This window comes from Eleutherodactylus coqui, chromosome 1 (genome assembly GCF_035609145.1).
Source record: "Eleutherodactylus coqui strain aEleCoq1 chromosome 1, aEleCoq1.hap1, whole genome shotgun sequence".
Classification (NCBI taxonomy): domain Eukaryota; kingdom Metazoa; phylum Chordata; class Amphibia; order Anura; family Eleutherodactylidae; genus Eleutherodactylus; species Eleutherodactylus coqui.
In genome coordinates, this window is record NC_089837.1 from 265486318 (window position 1) to 265507888 (window position 21571).

Below are 21571 nucleotides of genomic sequence, written 5' to 3' on the forward strand. Positions count from 1 at the left end.
TAGGCTGCCTGTCCACAGGCATTGCGAAATCCCGCGGTGAATCTCCGCCACGGGGGCCGCCGCTCGGGAGCAGGAGCCGGCAGACAGATCTCTGCGGTAAGCCTATCTGACATACTGCAAACTGCTGGCCACGAGCGGAGAATCCCAATGATTCTCCGCTCGTGGACAGGGGGGCTGTGCTTTCCATAGCAACGCTATGAAAAGTGTTCACTGCGTTCCCTACGGCCGTATTATTGCTGCGGGGAACGCAGTTAAAATTTGCCCGTGGACAGGAGCCTTTAATAACTGTCTACAAATATCTGAAGGGCTTTCACAGTGCAGAGGGATCAGTCCTATTCTCATTTGCACAAGGAAAGACTAGAAGCAATAGGATGAAACTGAAAGGGAGGAGACACAAATTACATATTAGAAAAAACTTTTAACAGTGCGGGTGATCAATGAGTGGAACAAGTTGCCGCGGGATGTGGTGAGTTCTCCTTCAATGGAAGTGTTCAAACAAAGGCTGGACAAATATCTGTCTGGGATGATTTAGTGAATCCTGCACTGAGCAAGGGGTTGGACCAGATGACCCTGGAGGTCCCTTCCAACTCTACCATTCTATGATTTTACTATCTTTTCTTGCACACAATTCTTCATGAGAATAAACCCATTGAAATCAATTAGTTTGCTTCATCACATCTTGTGGGCGTGAGTTTCACACACGCAAAAAGGTGCGCAAACATATTCGTCTGTTTAAGACCTAATATGCAGTAAATACAACCCATTAATTTCAAAGGGCTCATTCACATGAGCATATTTTTTCACGTGATGTACAGTCACGTGAAAAAAATAGGAGCTATAACCTTTCTTGTGGGCATTGCAAAAAAAAAGGGGGGTTTGCGTAAATGTGCATGAGATAAGCAGAAAACTTGTGTATTCACTGTGCACATACACGCAAAATCAATGCGATTTTGTGCATATTTTTTTGTTTGTGCAAAGACAATGCATTTGCGTACACAAATATACACAAGAGAGGATGAAATACGAGGGCAAAAGCGCATTTTGGTCATGCAAACATGCAGCATATTTGTGCAGTCGAAATGCACTTAGGCACATGTGAGCCCAGCCTTAGAAGATAAAGCAAATAATTATAGCAATAGAAAGGTACTGGTGTATTATGTCGCCACAGGAAGTTAGCTGCTGCAAAAGCTAATAAAGTCTTGAGGTGCATTAAAAGAGGTATAGGGGTGAGGGACGAGAACATTATCCTCCCACTATATAAGGCACTTGTCAGGCCTCACATTGAATACTGTGTACAGGTCTGGTCACTGGTGCTCAGGAAAGATGTTGCAGTGCTGGAGGGGGTTCAAAGAAGGGCAACTAAATTAATACATGGAATGAGAGGACTGGAATACCCAGAGAGGCTATCCAAACTGGGATTATTTACTCTAGAAAAAAGATGGCTAAGGGGTGATCAAATAACTATGTATAAATACATGAGGGGACAATACAAGGATCTCTCCCATGATCTGTTTATACCCAGGACCACGACGGTAACAAGCGGGCATCCACTATGTCTGGAGGAAAGCAGGTTTCATCACCAACACAGAAAGGGGTTCTTTACTGTAAGAGCAGTTAGACTGTGGAACTCTCTGTCTGAGGATGTGGTGATGGCAAAATCCATAGAGCAGTTTAAAAGGGGACTTGATGTCTTTCTGGAGCGGAAGGATATTACAGGATATAAATTTTAGGTTAAATGTTAATCCGGGTATACCCGGGTATATTAGGGGTTGATCCAGGGATTAGTCTGATTGCCATTGGAGGGTCGGGAAGGAATTTTTCCCCCAAAAGGGCTAATTGGCTTCTGCTCTTGGGATTTTTTGTCTTCCTCTGGATCAACAACACAGGAGGATAAACAGGCTGGACTAGATGGACCTTGTCTTCATTCGGCCTTACAAATTATGTTACTATGTTACAAACTATGTTACTATGTCACGGCCGCGGGCATGAGCCCTAAGGCTTCTTTCCCACGAGCGTATATCAGCCGTCCGTTTTCACGGCCGACTGATATATGCAGGATCTAATGCACTGGATTCCAATACATCTGATCCCTTGGCCGTATTCCTGAGACATAAAAGCGCCCGGCCAGACCAATATAGCGGCAGGCGTTTTTACATCGGGCCCAAAAGATAGTCCTGAGCTTTTTTGGGGTCTGGAATATGTCGGCCACTGGATGGGCTCCTATGGGAGCCCATGGCAGCGGCCGCAGGTGGGAGGGAGTTTAGCAGCATGGCTGCTAAACACCCTCCCTCTGCTCTCCTCCCCCTGTGCAGGCTCAACTGTCCTCTCCTCCCCGCTGGCTCTCTGCAATGGGAGGGGGCGGGACAGGGGCGGAGGTAAGCGCCGTCCTGTCTCGCTCCTTGTCCATAGTCATCATTGGGAGGAGGCGAGACTGGTCGACTCCCTGCCCTTGTTTCGCCCCCTCCCATTGCAAAGAACGATCGGGGAGGAGAAGAGAGGTGAGCCTGCGCTGTGGAGGGAGGAAAAAGGGGTGAAAGCATGGTAATCTCAGCCGGGACCCATACCGTCTGAACAGGTGCACAAACGTTTGATTTGTGCGGCCGTTCACCAATTTTATCTCTCCCAACATAGCATATATTGGCCGGCCGTGAAAAGTGGGAAAGAAGCCTTACCCTTAATCCCAGTGTGATGTCAGCCTTCTCTGAGCTCTTCTCGGTCAGCAGCCAATCGGGAGCTAGGCGTGTGACAGCGGTGTTACTCCTGCTAAACCCCTGGCTTCCAGTGGCGTCAAGGTACACCAGTACCCAATAGAAAGGCACATCATATACTAAAATTTGAGAAATAAACTTGCTACCTCTACTTTCATCTCTTTTAGTTGTTTGGGTAGCTTATGATTGCAAATGTCAGTGACATCGAAATAACGCAATGATAACATCATCAGACTCCAACAACTGAAATGTGACAAAGCCACAGGCAGGGGTGTGCCTAGCCTTTCTGCTGTCTGAGATGAACAGCAAAATGCCCCCTGCTCTCCAAAAAATTATTTACACAATATATTTGCATACTCGTATATATATAGACAGACTTACTGAGGACTTGCCGCTTGTGATTCTTCGGCTGACCCTAGAGCAATTCTCTTTACCTTCTGCTGGCTTCTTGCTGAAGCATTTGGGCGCAACCAAGTAAAGGTGACACTCCCAGAATAATGTCTGGGGAGTACCCGGTAGCGTATATTCTAACTATAAAGTGTAGCTTGGCATGTGGGGCACAGAATTTGAAGCCCAGGTGCTACCTGATAAAGTTGTCGACCAGTAGTTCAAGAGAGCAGCAGTAAAACCCAACAGATTTTTTTTCAGCAACATGTGAATGTAATTTCTGAAAATCCCATGCAGTTTGCTGCTGCTGTAATATATTGGTGATTTTTCCACTGCAGAAAATCCACAGCATATTTGCCACGTGTTAACATACCCAAAGGAAGATGTACCAGCATGTCCAGGACATAATGAGATATCAGAGGAAATTACAAGGGGAGAATATAAGAAGGAGAACTACAAGTCTCAGCATGCCCGTTCTGTCACTATGTGATATTCTTTATTAAAGGAGATGTCCCGCGCCGAAACGGGTTTTTTTTTTTTTAACCCCCCCCCCCGTTCGGCGCGAGACAACCCCGATGCAGGGGTTAAAAAAACCACCCGCACAGCGCTTACCTGAATCCCGGCGGTCCGGTGACTTCAATACTTACCGCTGAAGATGGCCGCCGGGATCTTCTACCTTCGTGGACCGCAGCTCTTCTGTGCGGTCCACTGCCGATTCCAGCCTCCTGATTGGCTGGAATCGGCACGTGACGGGGCGGAGCTACACGGAGCCGCTCTCTGTCACGAGCGGCTCCATAGAAGAACACAGAAGACCCGGACTGCGCAAGCGCGGCTAATTTGGCCATCGGAGGCCAAAAATTAGTCGGCTCCATGGAGACGAGGACGCTAGCAACGGAGCAGGTAAGTAAAAAACTTTTTATAACTTCTGTATGGCTCATAATTAATGCACAATGTATATTACAAAGTGCATTATTATGGCCATACAGAAGTGTATAGACCCACTTGCTGCCTCGGGACATCTCCTTTAAGTTATCATCTACAGATGATTGCAGGTTATTTCTTCTCCGGTCTACCGCACTACCCCCTCTTCCCACTAGATGGCCCTGCCTAAGGGAGCAGGCTCATCTTGCCTTGAGATGAAACACCTTTGGCCACAGGCAAGAGGCCTCTGTGAAACATAGAAATGTAACTACAGTACAATTAAATCTAAGCCAAAGAAAATATAAAGTAATCTATGCTAACAGAAGTAACAATAATTGGAAGATGAAGCTCAATTACAGAGAAATCTGCTGCTATCCTATTCCTTAGGGTGCGTTCACACGAGCGCATAAACGGCGCGTTTTTGCGCCCAATCGTATAAACGTGACCATCTGAGGCGTTGGTTTCCAATGTATTCGTTCGCACGGGCGATTTTACGGCACGTAAAAACGGCAACCCGAAAAAAAAACGGAACATATGCGACCGAAATACGCGCCAACGCTTATTCGATGGCCGAAAAGATAGTTTGCAAAGTAGGAACAAACGATAATACGCTTTCTAGCTCTGGTTATGATTGCCGAAAAACGTTCTTTCCGGCGATTAAACGCTGCGCACGTGCGAACGTAAATACGCCTACGCTCGTGTGACCGCGCCCTTACTTCAAATACATTTTACCCACTGCTTTGCAAACTGTGCAAGTAAAAAAAAGATTGATTGATTGATTAAGATGTTTGAAGATTAAAGATTTTTTCTTTTATTTTGCTGTTGAAGACCTGTCCTCGGGATAGGTCAATAGCTAATTGGTGGAGGTCCACAGATTGGGATCCCTGCCAATCAGCTGATTGAAGTGCTACGGTAGTTGGGCTGCCTCTATTACTTCAGGTTATACCAGAAGACGCAGTGCTGTACATTCTACAGCGGCTGTGCCTGGTGTTGCAACACAGTCCCATTCACTTGAATGAGACTGAGATGCTCTCACGCCATGTGACCAATGAAGATAACATCACATGCACACAGCTCTTACCAGCTGATCTGCAGGGATACTGAGCAGAGAACAAGCAGCTATTGAGGACCTTGTTAATAATGAGCAGTTACAGTGGCGTAGCTATAGGAGGCACAGCGCCCATGAGGGTATGTTCTGTATATAATTATATATGTTCAGCTGGTATAAGTTATACATCCTGGATTTAGATATATAGAGCATACTGGTATAACCTGGGTATCTTCTGTACATAATTATATATGTACAGCTGGTATAAATTATGCATCATGTATATAGTGATATGGAGCATGCTGGTTTAACCTGGGTATGTCCTGTATATAATTATATATGTACTACTGGTATAAAGTATGCATCTCCTTGTATAGAGTGATACAGAGCATGCTGGTATAACCTGGATAAAGTGACATAGTAAAATAGTATGTAAGCCTGAAAAAAGACATATGTCCATCCAGTACAGCCTATTACCTCCAATGGTGATCCAGAGGAAGGCAAAAAAAAACAATGAGGTAGAAGCCAATTTTCCCCATTTAAGGGGAAAAATTCCTTTCCAACTCTAGTCTGGCAATCAGAGTAATCCCTGGATCAACAACCCTTCTGACTATTAAATCTCGACTGCATTTTGATGTATTTTAGGTCCTAAAGCTAAACGCTGATAGATAGATAGATAGATAGATAGATATGGGTGTGTATTTGTTTTTTTACTAGTGTAAGAGGGGGTGATACATGAGTTTTAGAGCTCATGCATCTAATCTTTTCAGACCTTACCCACATCCCTGTTTGCAAGTGTTACATCGGTGGGCTTCCTAAGGCTGGGTTCACACGGGACGGAAATTCCGCAGAAATCTCGCAACTTGATTTTTTTCTTTTATCAGCAGCTTTGGCTGCGCTTTCAGCTGTGCTGAAAACACAGCCAAAATGCGGGCATAACGCATGCCAGTGCTGCGAAAACTGGGAGGAATGTGCAGTAAATGCAGCGTTGAAAAATGCTGCGTTTCTGCAAACGCCTGTGTGAGACAGGCCTTAGTATAATGCATTGTATAACTTTTATTCATTTGTTGGTAGAGGAAGAAAAAATGAGCAATTTCAGCATTTTTTAGGTTTGATTTTACGTTGTATAGCACAATAAATGTATTGTATGAACTGATACAATTACAGTGATGCAAAATGTATATAGGTCTGTTATGCTTTACCAAATTTAAACAGTAAAATTAGTTATTGCTTATTTATTATATCTGTGTATTGTAGTGTAGATTTCATTAGTAACGTTATTATACATAGAGCATTTTGATGGATTTTGTAATTTTTTGGAGGCAGAGGAACAAAAATGAGTAATTCTGGTATTTATTTATTTTTAAATGATGTTCACCATGCTGAATAATTAATGTGATAGCTTTATAGTTTGGATTATTGTAGATACCAATTAATGTGTTTTTTAGTTTTTAGTAACGTAAAAATGTGTTTTTGGATAGTTTTGTTCCATCATTAATTAATTTTAGAAAGCTCACTATTAAACTTTTTTTACAACTTTTTTTATTTATTGTTTTTCTTGTTCGTGTCCCACTAGGAGACTTGAAAAAGGTATACTCTGACTGCATCTATAGTATGTTGCAATAGTTGTAAAAATGACAGCTAGAGAATTAGACTCTGAGTTTAATGGCCTCTGCATATGGCAGACCTATGGGGGGGGGGGCATTTTTAGATCTCTGGCTTCCATGACAACTCATTGGTAGCACTCTGTCAAACTGTTGCTATTGACCATAGCATCTCACTGAAATCATATTTATATAGCGTCCATTGAGTTCCTTACAGCTAGGTTGAAGAGTTATCTATTTTCATTGTGAACCTAGTAGTTTTGCTAAAAGAGTGTCAGTGCTGTCATTACGGGACTATACTAAATAAAGGGAGCACTTGTATTTCTATCATTGGGTCAGATTTTGGCATCCTATTGATGTTATATTGCATGAGTACTTAAATTACATAGGAATCAGCTTCTTCGTCTTGCACTATGCCTATAATACTAAAATAGGCATTAAAGAGTCCATAGACAAGAACCTATATGGATCTAATGTCTCTAAACAATATTGGCATTACAGCAAATGGAGACTAACCACAGCCAGGGGAATGAAGCATCTTTTAATGTGCAAGGCAATAGCTAGATAATTAGGCCTATAAATAAAAATAAACAGATCTTCAATGATTAGAGAGGTGTCCTCCAATAATGAAATCTGCATACATTTAGCCACATACATGGCGTTATTGATGAATGGATAGCACAATCCCATGTGTCTCTGCATTTTTCTTTATAACACCACAAAGCAAAATACTCTACAATTCTGGCTCAATTTGGCCAAAAAACTGCCACAACAACGAACAGAAATGCATTAAATGTGGCACACTTTTGTTCACTGCTGTGTAGCTTTATCCTGTCTAACTTTAGGACATTATCGATAAAACTGCCCAATGTGTTTGTATCCCATAATATTCAAGAGCAAAAACAGGGGACTTATTTACTAATACTGTCTAATTAATAGACAGTGCAAACTAAGGCCCCCTGTCCACGGCAGTGTATTCGCTGGTGATAAACCGCTGGCGAATCACGCCAGCCGACGCTTTCTATAGCGTTGCTATGGAAAGCGCCGGCCCCTGTCCACGAGCAGAGAATCATTGCGATTCTCCGCTCGCGGCAGGCAATTTGCAGCATGCTGTGAATTGCCCCGATTCTCCGTGGCCAGCCTATCTATCAGATAGGGCTGACCGGCGGAGATTTGGCGGCAGCTCCTGTTCCCGGGCGGCGGCTCCCGCGGGACTTCACAATGTCCGTTGACAGCCGGCCTAAGACACACAGTCTTAAAATGCACCAGATTCAGCACAGTCACTCATGCTGGATGGTAAATCTGCCAAGTTTAAATACTATCTTGTCTACGTTTATACCACCTATTAGTTGGCATAGTAACATAGTAACATGCTATGTTAGGCTGAATAAAGACAATGTCCATCTAGTTCAGCCTGTTTTAACCTCCTTGTTGATTCAGAGGAAGGCAAAAATCCCAAGAGGCAGAAGCCAATTAGCCTTTTCGGGGGGAAAAATTCCTGACTCCATAATGGCAGTCAGAATAATCCCTGGATCAACCTCTGATAGTTCCTACCTGTCTGTAAGACCTGGATCAACACCCCGCTGGTCACCTAATGTTTATATCCTGTAATATCCTTCCACTCTAGAAAGGCGTCTAGTCCCCTCTTAAACTCCTCTATGGATTTTGACATCACCACGTCCTCAGGGAGAGAGTTCCACAGTCTCACTGCTCTTACAGTATTGGTGATGAAACCTGCTTTCTTCTAGACATAGAGGATGCCCTCTTGTTACCGACGCAGTCCTGGGTATAAACAGATCATGTGAGAGATCCTTGTATTGTCCCCTAATGTATTTATACATAGTTATTTGATTGCCCCTTAGCCGGCTTTTTTCCAGGGCAAATAATCACAATTTTAATAGCCTCTCTGGGTATTCCAGTCCCTTCATTCCATGTATTAATTTAGTTGCCCTTCTTTGAACCCCCTCAAGCACTGCAACATCTTTCCGGAGCGTCAGTGTCTAGAACTGCACACAGTATTCCATGTGGGGCCTGAAAAGTGCCTTATATAGTGAAAAAATAATGTTCTTGTCCTTCGCCCCTATACCTCTTTTAATGCACCCCAAGACTTTATTTGCTTTTGCAGCAGCTGACTGGCATTGGTTACTCCAGCTAAATCTACAATCCACTAGTACCCCCAGGTCTTTTTCCATCTCATTTTTCCCTAGCAGTAACCCATTTAGTGTATATTGGTGACGTCTGTTTCTCCTGCCCATGTGCAGAAACTTACATTTATCAACATTGAACTTCATTTGCCATTTTTCTGCCCAAGCCCCCAGCTTATCTAGGTCCTTTTGTAGCTGTACATTGTCCTCCGTTGCATTAATTATCATGTATTATTTTGTGTCATCTGCAAATATTGATATTTTACTGTGCAGTCCATCTATCAGGTCGTTGATAAATATATTGAACAGAATGGGGCCTAATACTGAACCCTGTGGCACCCCACTAGCGACCCAATCTGAGTACGAACCATTTATTACCACCCTATGCCTCATTTTGTATATCAACCTATTATGCGGCACTGTGTCAAATGCTTTAGAGAAGTCCAGATATACGAAATCAATAGACTCTCCCAGGTCCAGCCTAGAACTTACTTCATCAAAGAAGCTGATCAGATTGGTCTGACATGATTGACCCCTCATGAACCCATGCTGATGAGGTGTTATTCCGTTGTTTTCCTTGAGGTATTCTAAGATGGCGTTTCTCAGAAACACCTCGAATATTTTTCCAGTTATTTAAGTTAATATGTTTCTAGTTATTTAAGTGAGACTTACCGGCCTGTAGTTACCAGCCTTTATTTTTGACTGCTTTTTGTATATTGGAACTACATTGGCAATGCGCCAATCCAGTCTTGATAGTATCCATAAATATTAGAAATAGCGGCCTAGCTATCACATCACTTACTTCCCTTAGCACCCTTGGGTGTATTCCATCTGGGCCTGGGGATTTATCGATTTTAATCCTCTTTAACCGGCTCTGCACTTCCTCCTGTGTTAGGTAAGTAATATTTTGCGAGGGGTTCATTTTATTCCCCTGCATCTCATGTGACATTTCTTTTTAGTTCGTGAATATACTTGAAAAGAAACTATTTAGTAGGTTTGCCTTCCCCTCATTGTCTTCTATGATTTCTCTTGCATTATTTGTTAAAGGGCCAGTGCTCTCAGTGCAAATCCTATTACTGTTCATATAATTGAAGAATAGTTAAAGGTTGTCTTTCTGCCTCCTCCTTAGCAATTTTGATCTTTTCTTTATATATTTAAGTTTTTTTTCCCTGTATAATTTTAGCGCTTCTTCGCTGCCTTCTTGTTTTAGTAGTTTAAACGCTTTCTTTTTTTCGTTTATTGCCCCCCTTACAGTCTTGTCGAGCCACATTGGTTTCCTTCTACTTGTAGTTCTTTTATTTTTAAAAGGTATGAACTGCTGGCATGAGGTGATTAGAATGTTTTTAAACTTTTCCCATCTGTTGTCTAAACTGTTATTTTTGAGGGTGTTGTCCCAATTAATGTTACTGATAGTAGTTCTTAGCTGATCAAATTTTGCTGTACTAAAGTTTAGTTTATTTGTCGCTCCCTGATAAGGTTTCTTATTGAATGACAGCAGGAAATTAATTATATTGTGGTCACTGTTCCCCAAGTTCCCTCAACCTGCACCAGAGTCCAGAGTGGCCCTCCCTCTAGTTGGCTCCCACATAAGTTGGGTAAGGTAGTTATTAGAGATGAGCGAGCAACAAAATGCTCGTTTGCTCGTTACTCGGGACGAAATTTTCGTGATGCTCGAGGGTTCGTTTCGAGTAACGAACTCCATTGAAGTCAATGGGCGACTCGAGCATTTTTGTATATCGCCGATGCTCGCTAAGGTTTCCATTTGTGAAAATCTGGGCAATTCAAGAAAGTGATGGGAACGACACAGCAACGGATAGGGCAGGCGAGGGGCTACATGTTGGGCTGCATCTCAAGTTCCCAGGTCCCACTATTAAGCCACAATAGCGGCAAGAGTGGGCCCCCCCCCCTCCCAACAACCTTTACTTCTGAAAAGCCCTCATTAGCAATGCATACCTTAGCTAAGCACCACACTACCTCCAACAAAGCACAATCACTGCCTGCATGACACTCCGCTGCCACTTCTCCTGGGTTACATGCTGCCCAACACCCCCCCCCCACACACACACACACGACGCAGTGTCCACAGCGCACACCAAAGTGTCCCTGCGCAGCCTTCAGCTGCACTCATGCCACACGCTGGCCTCATAGCCACACCACCCTCATGTCTATTTATAAGTGCGTCTGCCATGAGGAGGAACCGCAGGCACACACTGCAGAGGGTTGGCACGGCTAGGCAGCGACCCTCTTTAAAAGGGGTGGGACGATAGCCCACAATGCTGTACAGAAGCAATGAGAAATATAATCCTGTGCCACCGCCATCAGGAGCTGCATACGTGGGCATAGCAATGGGGAACCTATGTGCCACACACTATTCATTCTGTCAAGGTGTCTGCATGCCCCAGTCAGACCGCGTTTTTTTATAAATAGTCACAGGCAGGTACAACTCCGCAATGGGAATTCCGTGTGCACCCACAGAATGGGTGGCTCCCTGGAACCCACCGGCTGTACATAAATGTATCCCATTGCAGTGCCCATCACAGCTGAGGTAATGTCATGTTTAATGCAGGTGGGCTTCGGCCCACACTGCATGCCCCAGTCAGACTGGGGTTCTTTAGAAGTGGACACATGCAGTTACAACTCCGTGTGGACCGACAGCATGGGTGGGTGCCAGGAAGCCACCGGCGGTACATAAATATATCCCATTGCATTGCCCATCACAGCTGAGGTAATGTCATGTTTAATGCAGGTGGGCAAAAAATTAATTGGATTACACTGTAGGCGAGGGCCCCAAAAAATTGGTGTACCAACAGTACTAATGTACGTCAGAAAAATTGCCCATGCCTAACCAAGAGGGCAGGTGAAACCCATTAATCGCTTTGGTTAATGTGGCTTAATTTGTAACTAGGCCTGGAGGCAGCCCAGTTAAAATAAAAATTGGTTCAGGTGCAAGTTTCAACGCTTTAATGAGCATTGAAACGTATAAAAATTGTTTACAGAAACTATATGACTGAGCCTTGTGGGCCTAAGAAAAATTGCCCGTTCGGCGTGATTACGTCAAGTTTCAGGAGGAGGAGCAGGAGGAGGAGGATGAATATTATACACAGATTGATGAAGCTAAAAGGTCCACGTTTTTGATGGTGATAGAGAACAATGCTTCCATCCGCGGGTGCAGCCTACGTATTGTTTAGGTATCGCTGCTGTCCGCTGGTGGAGAAGAGAAGTCTGGGGAAATTCAGGCTTTGTTCATCTTGATGAGTGTAAGCCTGTCGGCACTGTCGGTTGACAGGCGGGTACGCTTATCTGTGATGATTCCTCCAGCCGCACTAAACACCCTCTCTGACAAGACGCTAGCCGCAGGACAAGCAAGCACCTCCAGGGCATACAGCGTGAGTTCAGGCCACGTGTCCAGCTTCGACACCCAGTAGTTGTAGGGGGCAGAGGAGTCACGGAGGACGGTCGTGCGATCGGCTACGTACTCCCTCACCATCCTTTTACAGTGCTCCCGCCGACTCAGCCTTGACTGGGGAGCGGTGACACAGTCTTGCTGGGGAGCCAGAAAGCTGTCAAAGGCCTTAGAGAGTGTTCCCCTGCCTGTGCTGTACATGCTGCCTGATTTCTGCGCCTCCCCTGCTACCTGGCCCTCGGAACTGCGCCTTCGGCCACTAGCGCTGTCGGATGGGAATTTTTCCATCAGTTTGTCTGCCAGGGTCCTGTGGTATAGCATCACTCTCGAACCCCTTTCCTCTTCGGGTATGAGAGTGGAAAGGTTCTCCTTATACCGTTAGTCAGCAGTGTGTACACCCAGTAATCCGTAGTGGCCAGAATGCGTGTAACGCGAGGGTCACGAGAAAGGCATCCTAACATGAAGTCAGCCATGTGTGCCAGGGTACCTGTACGCAACACATGGCTGTCCTCACTAGGAAGATCACTTTCAGGATCCTCCTCCTCCTCCTCCTCAGGCCATACACGCTGAAAGGATGACAGGCAAGCAGCATGGGTACCCTCAGCAGTGGGCCAAGCTGTCTCTTCCCCCTCCTCCTCATCCTCCTCCCCCTCCTCCTCCTCCTCAACGCGCTGAGATATAGACAGGGGGGTGCTCTGACTATCCAGCGACATACTGTCTTCCCCCGCGTCTGTTGCCGAGCGCAAAGCGTCTGCCTTTATGCTTTGCAGGGAACTTCTCAAGAGGCATAGCAGAGGAATGGTGACGCTAATGATTGCAGCATCGCCGCTCACCATCTGGGTAGACTCCTCAAAGTTTCCAAGGACCTGGCAGATGTCTGCCAACCAGGCCCACTCTTCTGTAAAGACTTAAGGAGGCTGACTCCCACTGCGCCGCCCATGTTGGAGTTGGTATTCCACTATAGCTCTACGCTGCTCATAGAGCCTGGCCAACATGTGGAGCGTAGAGTTCCACCGTGTGGGCACGTCGCACAGCAGTCGGTACACTGGCAGATGAAACCGATGTTGCAGGGTGCGCAGGGTGGCAGCATCCGTGTGGGACTTGCGGAAATGTGCGCAGAGCCGGCGCACCTTTCCGAGCAGGTCTGACAAGCGTGGGTAGCTTTTCAGAAAACGCTGAACCACCAAATTAAAGACGTGGGCCAGGCATGGCATGTGCGTGAGGCTGCCGAGCTGCAGAGCCGCCACCAGGTTACGGCCATTGTCACACACGACCATGCCCGGTTGGAGGCTCAGCGGCGCAAGCCAGCATTCGGTCTGCTCTGTCAGACCCTGCAGCACTTCTCTCCTAAGCTGAGTAGTTTCAGCACGGCCTGCTAACGCTTGCCCACCGCTGTGCTGCCACGACGCGCGACACCGACTGCTGGCGACGTGCTGCTGCTGACACATCTTGATTGCGAGACAGAGGTTGCGTAGGAGGAGGAGGAGGGTGGTTTAGTGGAGGAAGCATACACCGCCGCAGGATACCACCACCGAGCTGGGGCCCACAATTCTGGGGGTGGGTAGGACGTGAGCGGTCCCAGGCTCTGACTCTGTCCCAGCCTCCACTAAATTCACCCAATGTGCCGTCAGGGAGATATAGTGGCCCTGCCCGCCTGTGCTTGTCCACGTGTCCGTTGTTAAGTGGACCTTGCCAGTAACCGCGTTGGTGAGGGCGCGTACAATGTTGCGGGAGACGTGGTCGTGTAGGGCTGGGACGGCACATCGGGAAAAGTAGTGGCAACTGGGAACTGAGTAGCGTGGGGCCGCCGCCGCCATCATACCTTTGAAAGCCTCCGTTTCCACAACCCTATACGGCAGCATCTCCAGGCTGATAAATTTGGCTATGTGCACGTTTAACGCTTGAGCGTGCGGATGCGTGGCAGCGTACTTGCGCTTACGCTCCAACACTTGCGCTAGCGACGGCTGGACGGTGCGCTGAGAGACATTGGTGGATGGGGCCGAGCACAGCGGAGGTGAGGGTGTGGGTGCAGGCCAGGAGACAGTAGTGCCTGTGTCCTGAGAGGGGGGTTGGATCTCAGTGGCAGGTTGGGGCATAGGGGGAGAGGCAGCGGTGCAAACCGGAGGCGGTGAACGGCCTTTGTCCCCCCTTGTGGGGTGCTTGGCCATCATATGTCTGCGCATGCTGGTGGTGGTGAGGCTGGTGGTGGTGGCTCCCCGGCTGATCTTGGCGCGACAAAGGTTGCACACCACTGTTCGTCGGTCGTCTGCACTCTCATTGAAAAACTGCCAGACCTTAGAGCACCTTGGCCTCTGCAGGGTGGCATGGCGCGAGGGTGCGCTTTGGGAAACAGTTGGTGGATTATTCGGTCTGGCCCTGCCTCTACCCCTGGCCACCGCACTGCCTCTTCCAACCTGCCCTGCTGCTGCACTTGCCTCCCCCTCTGAAGACCTGTCCTCAGAAGGCGTACCAAACCAGGTGGGGTCAGTCACCTCATCGTCCTGCTGCTCTTCCTCCGAATCCTCTGTGCGCTCCTCCCTCGGACTTACTCCAATTACTACTACCTGAGTGATAGACAACTGTGTCTCATCGTCACCGTCCTCCTCACCCACTGAAAGCTCTTGAGACAGTTGCCGGAAGTCCCCAGCCTCATCCCCCGGACCCCGGGAACTTTCCAAAGGTTGGGCATCGGTCACGACAAACTCCTCCGGTGGGAGAGGAACCATTGCTGGCCATTCTGGGCAGGGGCCCGAGAACAGTTCCTGGGAGTCTGCCTGCTCCTCAGAATGTGTCATTGTAATGGAGTGAGGAGGCTGGGAGGAAGGAGGAGCAGCAGCCAGAGGATTCAGAGTTGCAGCAGTGGACGGCGCAGAATTCTGGGTGGTCGATAGATTGCTGGATGCACTTTCTGCCATCCACGACAGCACCTGCTCACACTGCTCATTTTCTAATAAAGGTCTACCGCGTGGACCCATTCATTGTGAGATGAATGTGGGGACGCCAGAAACGTGCCTCTCTCCTAATCCCGCAGCAGTCGGCTGCGATACACCTGGATCAGGAGCTCGGCCTGTGCCCACACCCTGACTTGGGTCTCCGCGTCCTCGCCCGTGTCCACGTCCTCTAGGCCTACCCCTACCCCTCAGCATGCTGTAATTAAATGTGCCGCTTATTGGCCTGTGGTTGGAGGCTGATTTCGCTTACGGAACGCACAGCAGAGGCAGGAAAGAATTTTGCGCAAGCCTGCTGTAACACTTAGCTGGCTGCGTATGAATTAGGACAACTACCCCCAGCAGAGACGCAGTACAGTTAGGACGGTCACAGGCAGCCCAAATAGATTTTTTTTCCCAAATTTTTTTCGAAAAGCCCACTGCCTATATAGACTGGATATGTCTTTCACTGTCCCTGCCTCACCACCACTACTGGCCGTGGACTATGTAAAATTACTGCAGACTGTTTCACTCTGGACAGGATGACAGCGGTGATGTAAGAGGCAATGCAGATGAAGGAAAGAATTTTGTAATTAAATGTGCCGCTTATTGGCCTGTGGTTGTAGGCTGACTTCCCTTACGGAACGCACAGCAGATCCAGGAAACAATTTTGCGCAAGCCTGCTGTAACGCTTAGCTGCGTATTAATTAGGACTACTACCCCCAGCAGATAGATACTGTAGGCAGCATATAATATTATGTATACTGTTTCCCTCTGGCGGGATGACGGCGCTGATGTAACAGAGACAGCAGATCCAGGAAACAATTTTGCGCAAGGCTGCTGTAACGCTTAGCTGCGTATTAATTAGGACTACTACCCCCAGCAGATATATACTGTAGGCAGCGTATAATATTATGTATACTGTTTCCCTCTAGCGGGATGACGGCGCTGATGTAACAGAGACAGCAGATCCAGGAAACAAATTTGCGCAAGGCTGCTGTAACGCTTAGCTGCGTATTAATTAGGACTACTACCCCCAGCAGATAGATACTGTAGGCAGCGTATAATATTATGTATACTGTTTCCCTCTGGCGGGATGACGGCGCTGATGTAACAGAGACAGCAGATCCAGGAAACAATTTTGCGCAAGGCTGCTGTAACGCTTAGCTGCGTATTAATTAAGACTACTATCCCCAGCAGATAGATACTGTAGGCAGCGTATAATATTATGTATACTGTTTCCCTCTGGCGGGATGACGGCGCTGATGTAACAGAGACAGCAGATCCAGGAAACAATTTTGCGCAAGCCTGCTGTAACACTTAGCTGCGTATTAATTAGGACTACTACCCCCAGCAGACACGCAGTAAACTGAAGACGGTCACAGGCAGCCCAAATATAGTATTTTTCCCCAATTTTTTGGAAAAAAGCCCACTGCCTATATAGCCTGAATATCTCTTTCCCTGCCTCACCAGTACTGGCCCTATACTCTGTACAATGACTGCAGACTGCGGACGCAATGCTCTGCACGGCCGATATACAAAAAAAATAAAATTGTGCAACACTGCAAAAAGCAGCCTCAACAGTACTGCACACGGTCAGATGTGGCCCTAAGAAGGACCGTTGGGGTTCTTGAAGCCTAAAATCACTCCTATCACTCTCCCTATAGCAGCTCCGGCACCAGCAGCACTTTCCCTGATCTCTGTCAGAATGCATCTGTGGCGAGCCGCGGGAGGGGCCGATTTATATACTCGGGTGACACCTGATCTCGCCAGCCACTCACTGCAGGGGGGTGGTATAGGGCTTGAACGTCGCAGGGGGAAGTTGTAATGCCTTCCCTGTCTTTCTATTGGCCAGAAAAGCGCGCTAACGTCTCAGAGATGAAAGTGAAAGTAACTCGAACATTGCGTGGTGCTCGCCTCTAGTAACGAGCATCTCGAACACGCTAATACTGGAACGAGTATCAAGCTCGGACGAGTACGTTCGCTCATCTCTAGTAGTTATCTTTAATTGTTCTCAAGAATTTATCAGCCCTGTGAGATTTGCAGGTCTCGTTATGCCATATTATATCTAGATAATTAAAGCCCCCCATAATAATTACTTCGTTGCGGTTTGACACCTCTTCTATCTGCCTTAATAGTAAGGTTTCAGTTTCTTCTGTTGCTTTTGGTGGCATATAGAAAACCCCTATCAGTATTTTGTTATTTTTTTTCTCCCTGTATTTCTACCCACAGGGATTCGACATGTTCATATCCTGCACCTATATCCTCCCATAGTCTCGGCATTAAGTAGGATTTAACGTACCGACATACCCCTCCCCCTTTCTAGTTGCCACGGTCTCTTCTGAAGAGATTGTAACCTTGTAAATTCACCGCCCAATCTCACTTATCATTAAGCCATGTTTACGTTATTCCGACTGTATCGTAGTTTTCATCAGTCATTCTTGCTTCAAGCTCTCCCACCTAACAGATCAGACTTCTTACATTCGTTGCCATACAATTTATACGGGTATTTTTGTTCTTTAAATTCATTTTGCTACTTATGGTACTATTGGCTGCTCTGTCAGTTCTAACTGTACTAACCCCACCCCCTGCTCGACCCCCATTCCCATTACTTCGACCCAGGTCGATAACTACATTGACTACGCCCTTGTTTCTCTTTTTGCCCTCCCCCTAGTCTCTAGTTTAAACAGTCCTCCAGCCTTCTAACCATCTTCTCCCCCAACACAGCTGCACCCTCCCCATTAAGATGCAGCCCGTCCCTACGGTAGAGCCTGTAGCCAACAGCAAAGTCAGCCCAGTTCTTCAGGAACCCGAACCGCTCCTTCTTACACCAACTCCAGAGCCAATTGTTTACCTCCCTAAGATCCTGCTGCTTTTCCAGTGTGGCTTTAGGTGTGGGTAGTATTTTTGAGAAAACTACCCTGGAGATCCTCGCCCTAAGCTTGGACCCTAAGTCCCTCAAATCATTTTTGAGGGCCCTCTATTGACCTCTAATTTGTTCATTGGTGCCAATGTGCACCACGACTGCTAGATCCTCATCAGCCCCTCCCAGTAATCTGTCAATCCGATCCATGATGTGTCGAACTCAATCGCCAGGAAGACAGCACACCGTTCGACGATCACGGTCTTAATGGCAGATTGCCCTATCTGTCCCCCTTATAATTGAGTCCCCAACCACTAGGATCTGTCTATTCTGCCATGCTCTCCCCATCCCCATCCCACTGGAGCAGTTATTCCCCTGACGTTCAGAGGGTATGTCGTGCTGCAGCGGTGCTGTCTCTGTAATGGCATCTTCCTCATTTGCAAACATTGCAAACTTGTTGGGTTGTGCCAGTTCAGGACTAGCCTTCCTGATTCTCTTCCCTCTACCCCTCCTTTCTATCTGTCACCCAGCTAGCTGCCTACTCCCCTTGCTCTTCCGTACTACATTCCACCCCCGCCTCTACCCCAGCGAGCGTCTGCTCAGTGAGCACCACACTTCTTTCCATGTTGTCAATGGATCGCAGGTATGCCAGTCACTCATTTAGATCTAGGATTTGGGCTTCTAAATGTGCGATGTGCACGCATCTTGCGCAACAGTATGCACCCTCGATCGGCTGATTAAGGACCGCATACATTGCACAAGTAGCACACTGGATGACATTGCCAGGCATGGAGCTCATCCTAATCGGGATCTACAATTTACTTGTGGAAGTAATCAAGATTGACTAGATCACACACCAAACACGCCTCCGCCCATGCACAACCGCTCACACGCCTCCGCCCGTGCGCAACCGCTTACACGCCTTCGCCTATGCACAACTGCTTACAAGGCTCCGCCCGTGCGCAACCGCTCACACGCCTCCGCCAGTGCGCAACCGCTCACACACCGCTGTCCATGCACAACCGCTCACACACCGCCGCCCGTGTGCAACCGCTCACACACCGCCGCCCGTGCGCAACCGCTCATACTTCGCCGCCCGTGCGCAACCGCTCACACTTCGCCGCCCGTGCGCAACCGCTCACACTTCGCCGCCCATGCGCCACCACTCACACTTCGCCACCCCTGCGCCACCACTCACACTTTGCCGCCCGTGCGCAACTGCTCACACTTTTTTTTTTAATAACACTTACACCCACTATTTACTCTCGCTCAATCACCCGATCCTGCTTCACTTACACACAGGCACTTACACTGCTTTTCTTTACTTACACACTCACACTCTAATACCCCTTCACTTAATCACAGACCCACAGGCACACACACACACTAAGACACACACTTAGATACACAGAGTATACTTATCCGCTCCTGTCAGCCGCTCCTCTGCAGCTCCAATGACGGAACGTGCAGTCTCACTGCCAGGACCTCTCTCCCGGCGGCCACGCTCTGTTCTCCTGCCACTCCGGGTCCGGGACCCGCTCCTCTGCCTCTGCCCACTGATCATTCAGTAGGCAATTCTCCAGCAGCTCCCTCGGTCTCCTGGCGGTCTCCTGGCGGCCTCCTGGCTCCAGCTCCTGTGCCGCTCTTGTGTCCCCTTTCGCCCTGCTCCCGGCTCGCTTCTGGCATCTGATGTCACTTCCACTCTGGCTGGCTCCATTCAGGTGTGACACATCTGCCCAGAAAATTGTCTCAAAATTTTGGTGCAATTTGACAGTTTGGTGTAATGTTTAGCACTATTTAGGCCACACCTCTCTTTACAAAGCCAAACCCTTTTTTCAGACAAGTGTGAAAAATGTCTGAAAATGTCTAAAAACACATCAGAAATGTGGCACCCAATCCACTCCATAAATTCTGTGCCACAAAAAATTTGTATTTTGAATAATCTACTGAAGTTGTCTTAATGCGAAAATTCAAAATTTGTTGATACCTACAGAGCAGATGGCAAAATTATTATTCTCACTGTATTACGTTATATAGTTTCACATTTGTTGATATTTCTAGTGTGGTAGAGAGGTTTAGCGGTTAGTGTCCGATATCTCTGGTGCCCTAGGGTAATAAAATGGTGCTCTAGGAGTTATTACCTAATCTCTGGAAATCAGGAGTGGATTAACAGTTTAAGGCCTTAGTCACACGGGCGTTTTTTCCCGCGATCCGCAAATCGCGTGACCGGGGCCGAAAAATCGCCCGAAAAAACTGCTCCTAGCCGTGTTTCATTAGAAACGGGCCGGGGCTGTCCAGCGCATTGAATTCAGCAATGGGTTGCGGGCGATCTCACAATGAATTTTCGTGAAGGGCTTAAAAATATAAGCCCTTCCCGGAAATTCATCCAGGAATGTGTAAAAAAAATATATATATATATACTCACCTGGTCCCGGCAGACGGAGTTCAGCCGCGGCGGCCGGCAGTTCTCCTGAACTGCTTTGAGTAGTATTCAGCAGCCGGGGCTTTAAAATCCCCGCCTGCTGAATGAGCTGCCTCTGATTGGTCACAGCCTCACCAATCAGAGGCAGCTCTCACTGGCACCCATTTATGAATTCATGAATGGGTGAGTGAGTGCTGCCTCTGATTGGCTCAGCGCAGGAACCAATCAGGGGCAGCTCTCAGCTGTCATTCATGAATTCATGAATGGGATTGAGTGAGAGCTACCTCTGATTGGTGAGGCTGTGACCAATCAGAGTCAGCTCATTCAGCAGGCGGGGATTTTAAAGCCCCGGCTGCTGAATACTACTCAGAGCAGTTCAGGAGAACGTCCGGCCGCCGCGGCTGAACTCCGTCTGCCGGGACCAGGTGAGTATATATATATATTTTTTTGGGATGAATTTCCGGGAAGGGCTAATATTTTTAAGCCCTTCCCGAAAATTCATTGTGCGATCGCCGGCAACCCATTGCTTTCAATGGAGCCGGCTCTATTGCCGGCTCCATTGAATTCAATGGGCAAACATCATTCTTCTCTGCCACAGCTGTTACAGCTGTGGCAGAGGGGAATGATTTGTCTAGTATATGTTCTCAATGGGGTCCGCGCTGCTGCCGCCGGCCCCATTGAACGCATATAGAGAAGAGAACAGGAATCGCAGATAGGTGCAATCTGCGATTTCTGTTCTATAATTTATCGGACGAGCGCATAAAAAGCGCTCATGTGTCCGATACCATTGCAAAGCAATGGTTCTATAAAATCGCCGGACGCATGCGCAAATCGCGCGAAAAAACGTCCGTCTGACTGAGGCCTAAGGGTTTTCTTAGGATTAAAAGAAGTTTTTATTTGGCTTAAATAGCATCATTTTTGTCCATGGCTTATACCTGTTCTTGCAGCTCAGCCTTATTCACTTCAAAAGGGATGCACTATAATATTAGAAACAGCTGATGGGCAAAAGTGGTATTGCTTCTAGGGAAAAATGTAAACTGTTCTTCTTAATCCAGGTCATCCTCTATTATACCCAATGTTACCGCTTGCTTAGTACAATCAAGTGGTTAATGCTATTATCTGTGGTCATCTAGTACAGTAAAAG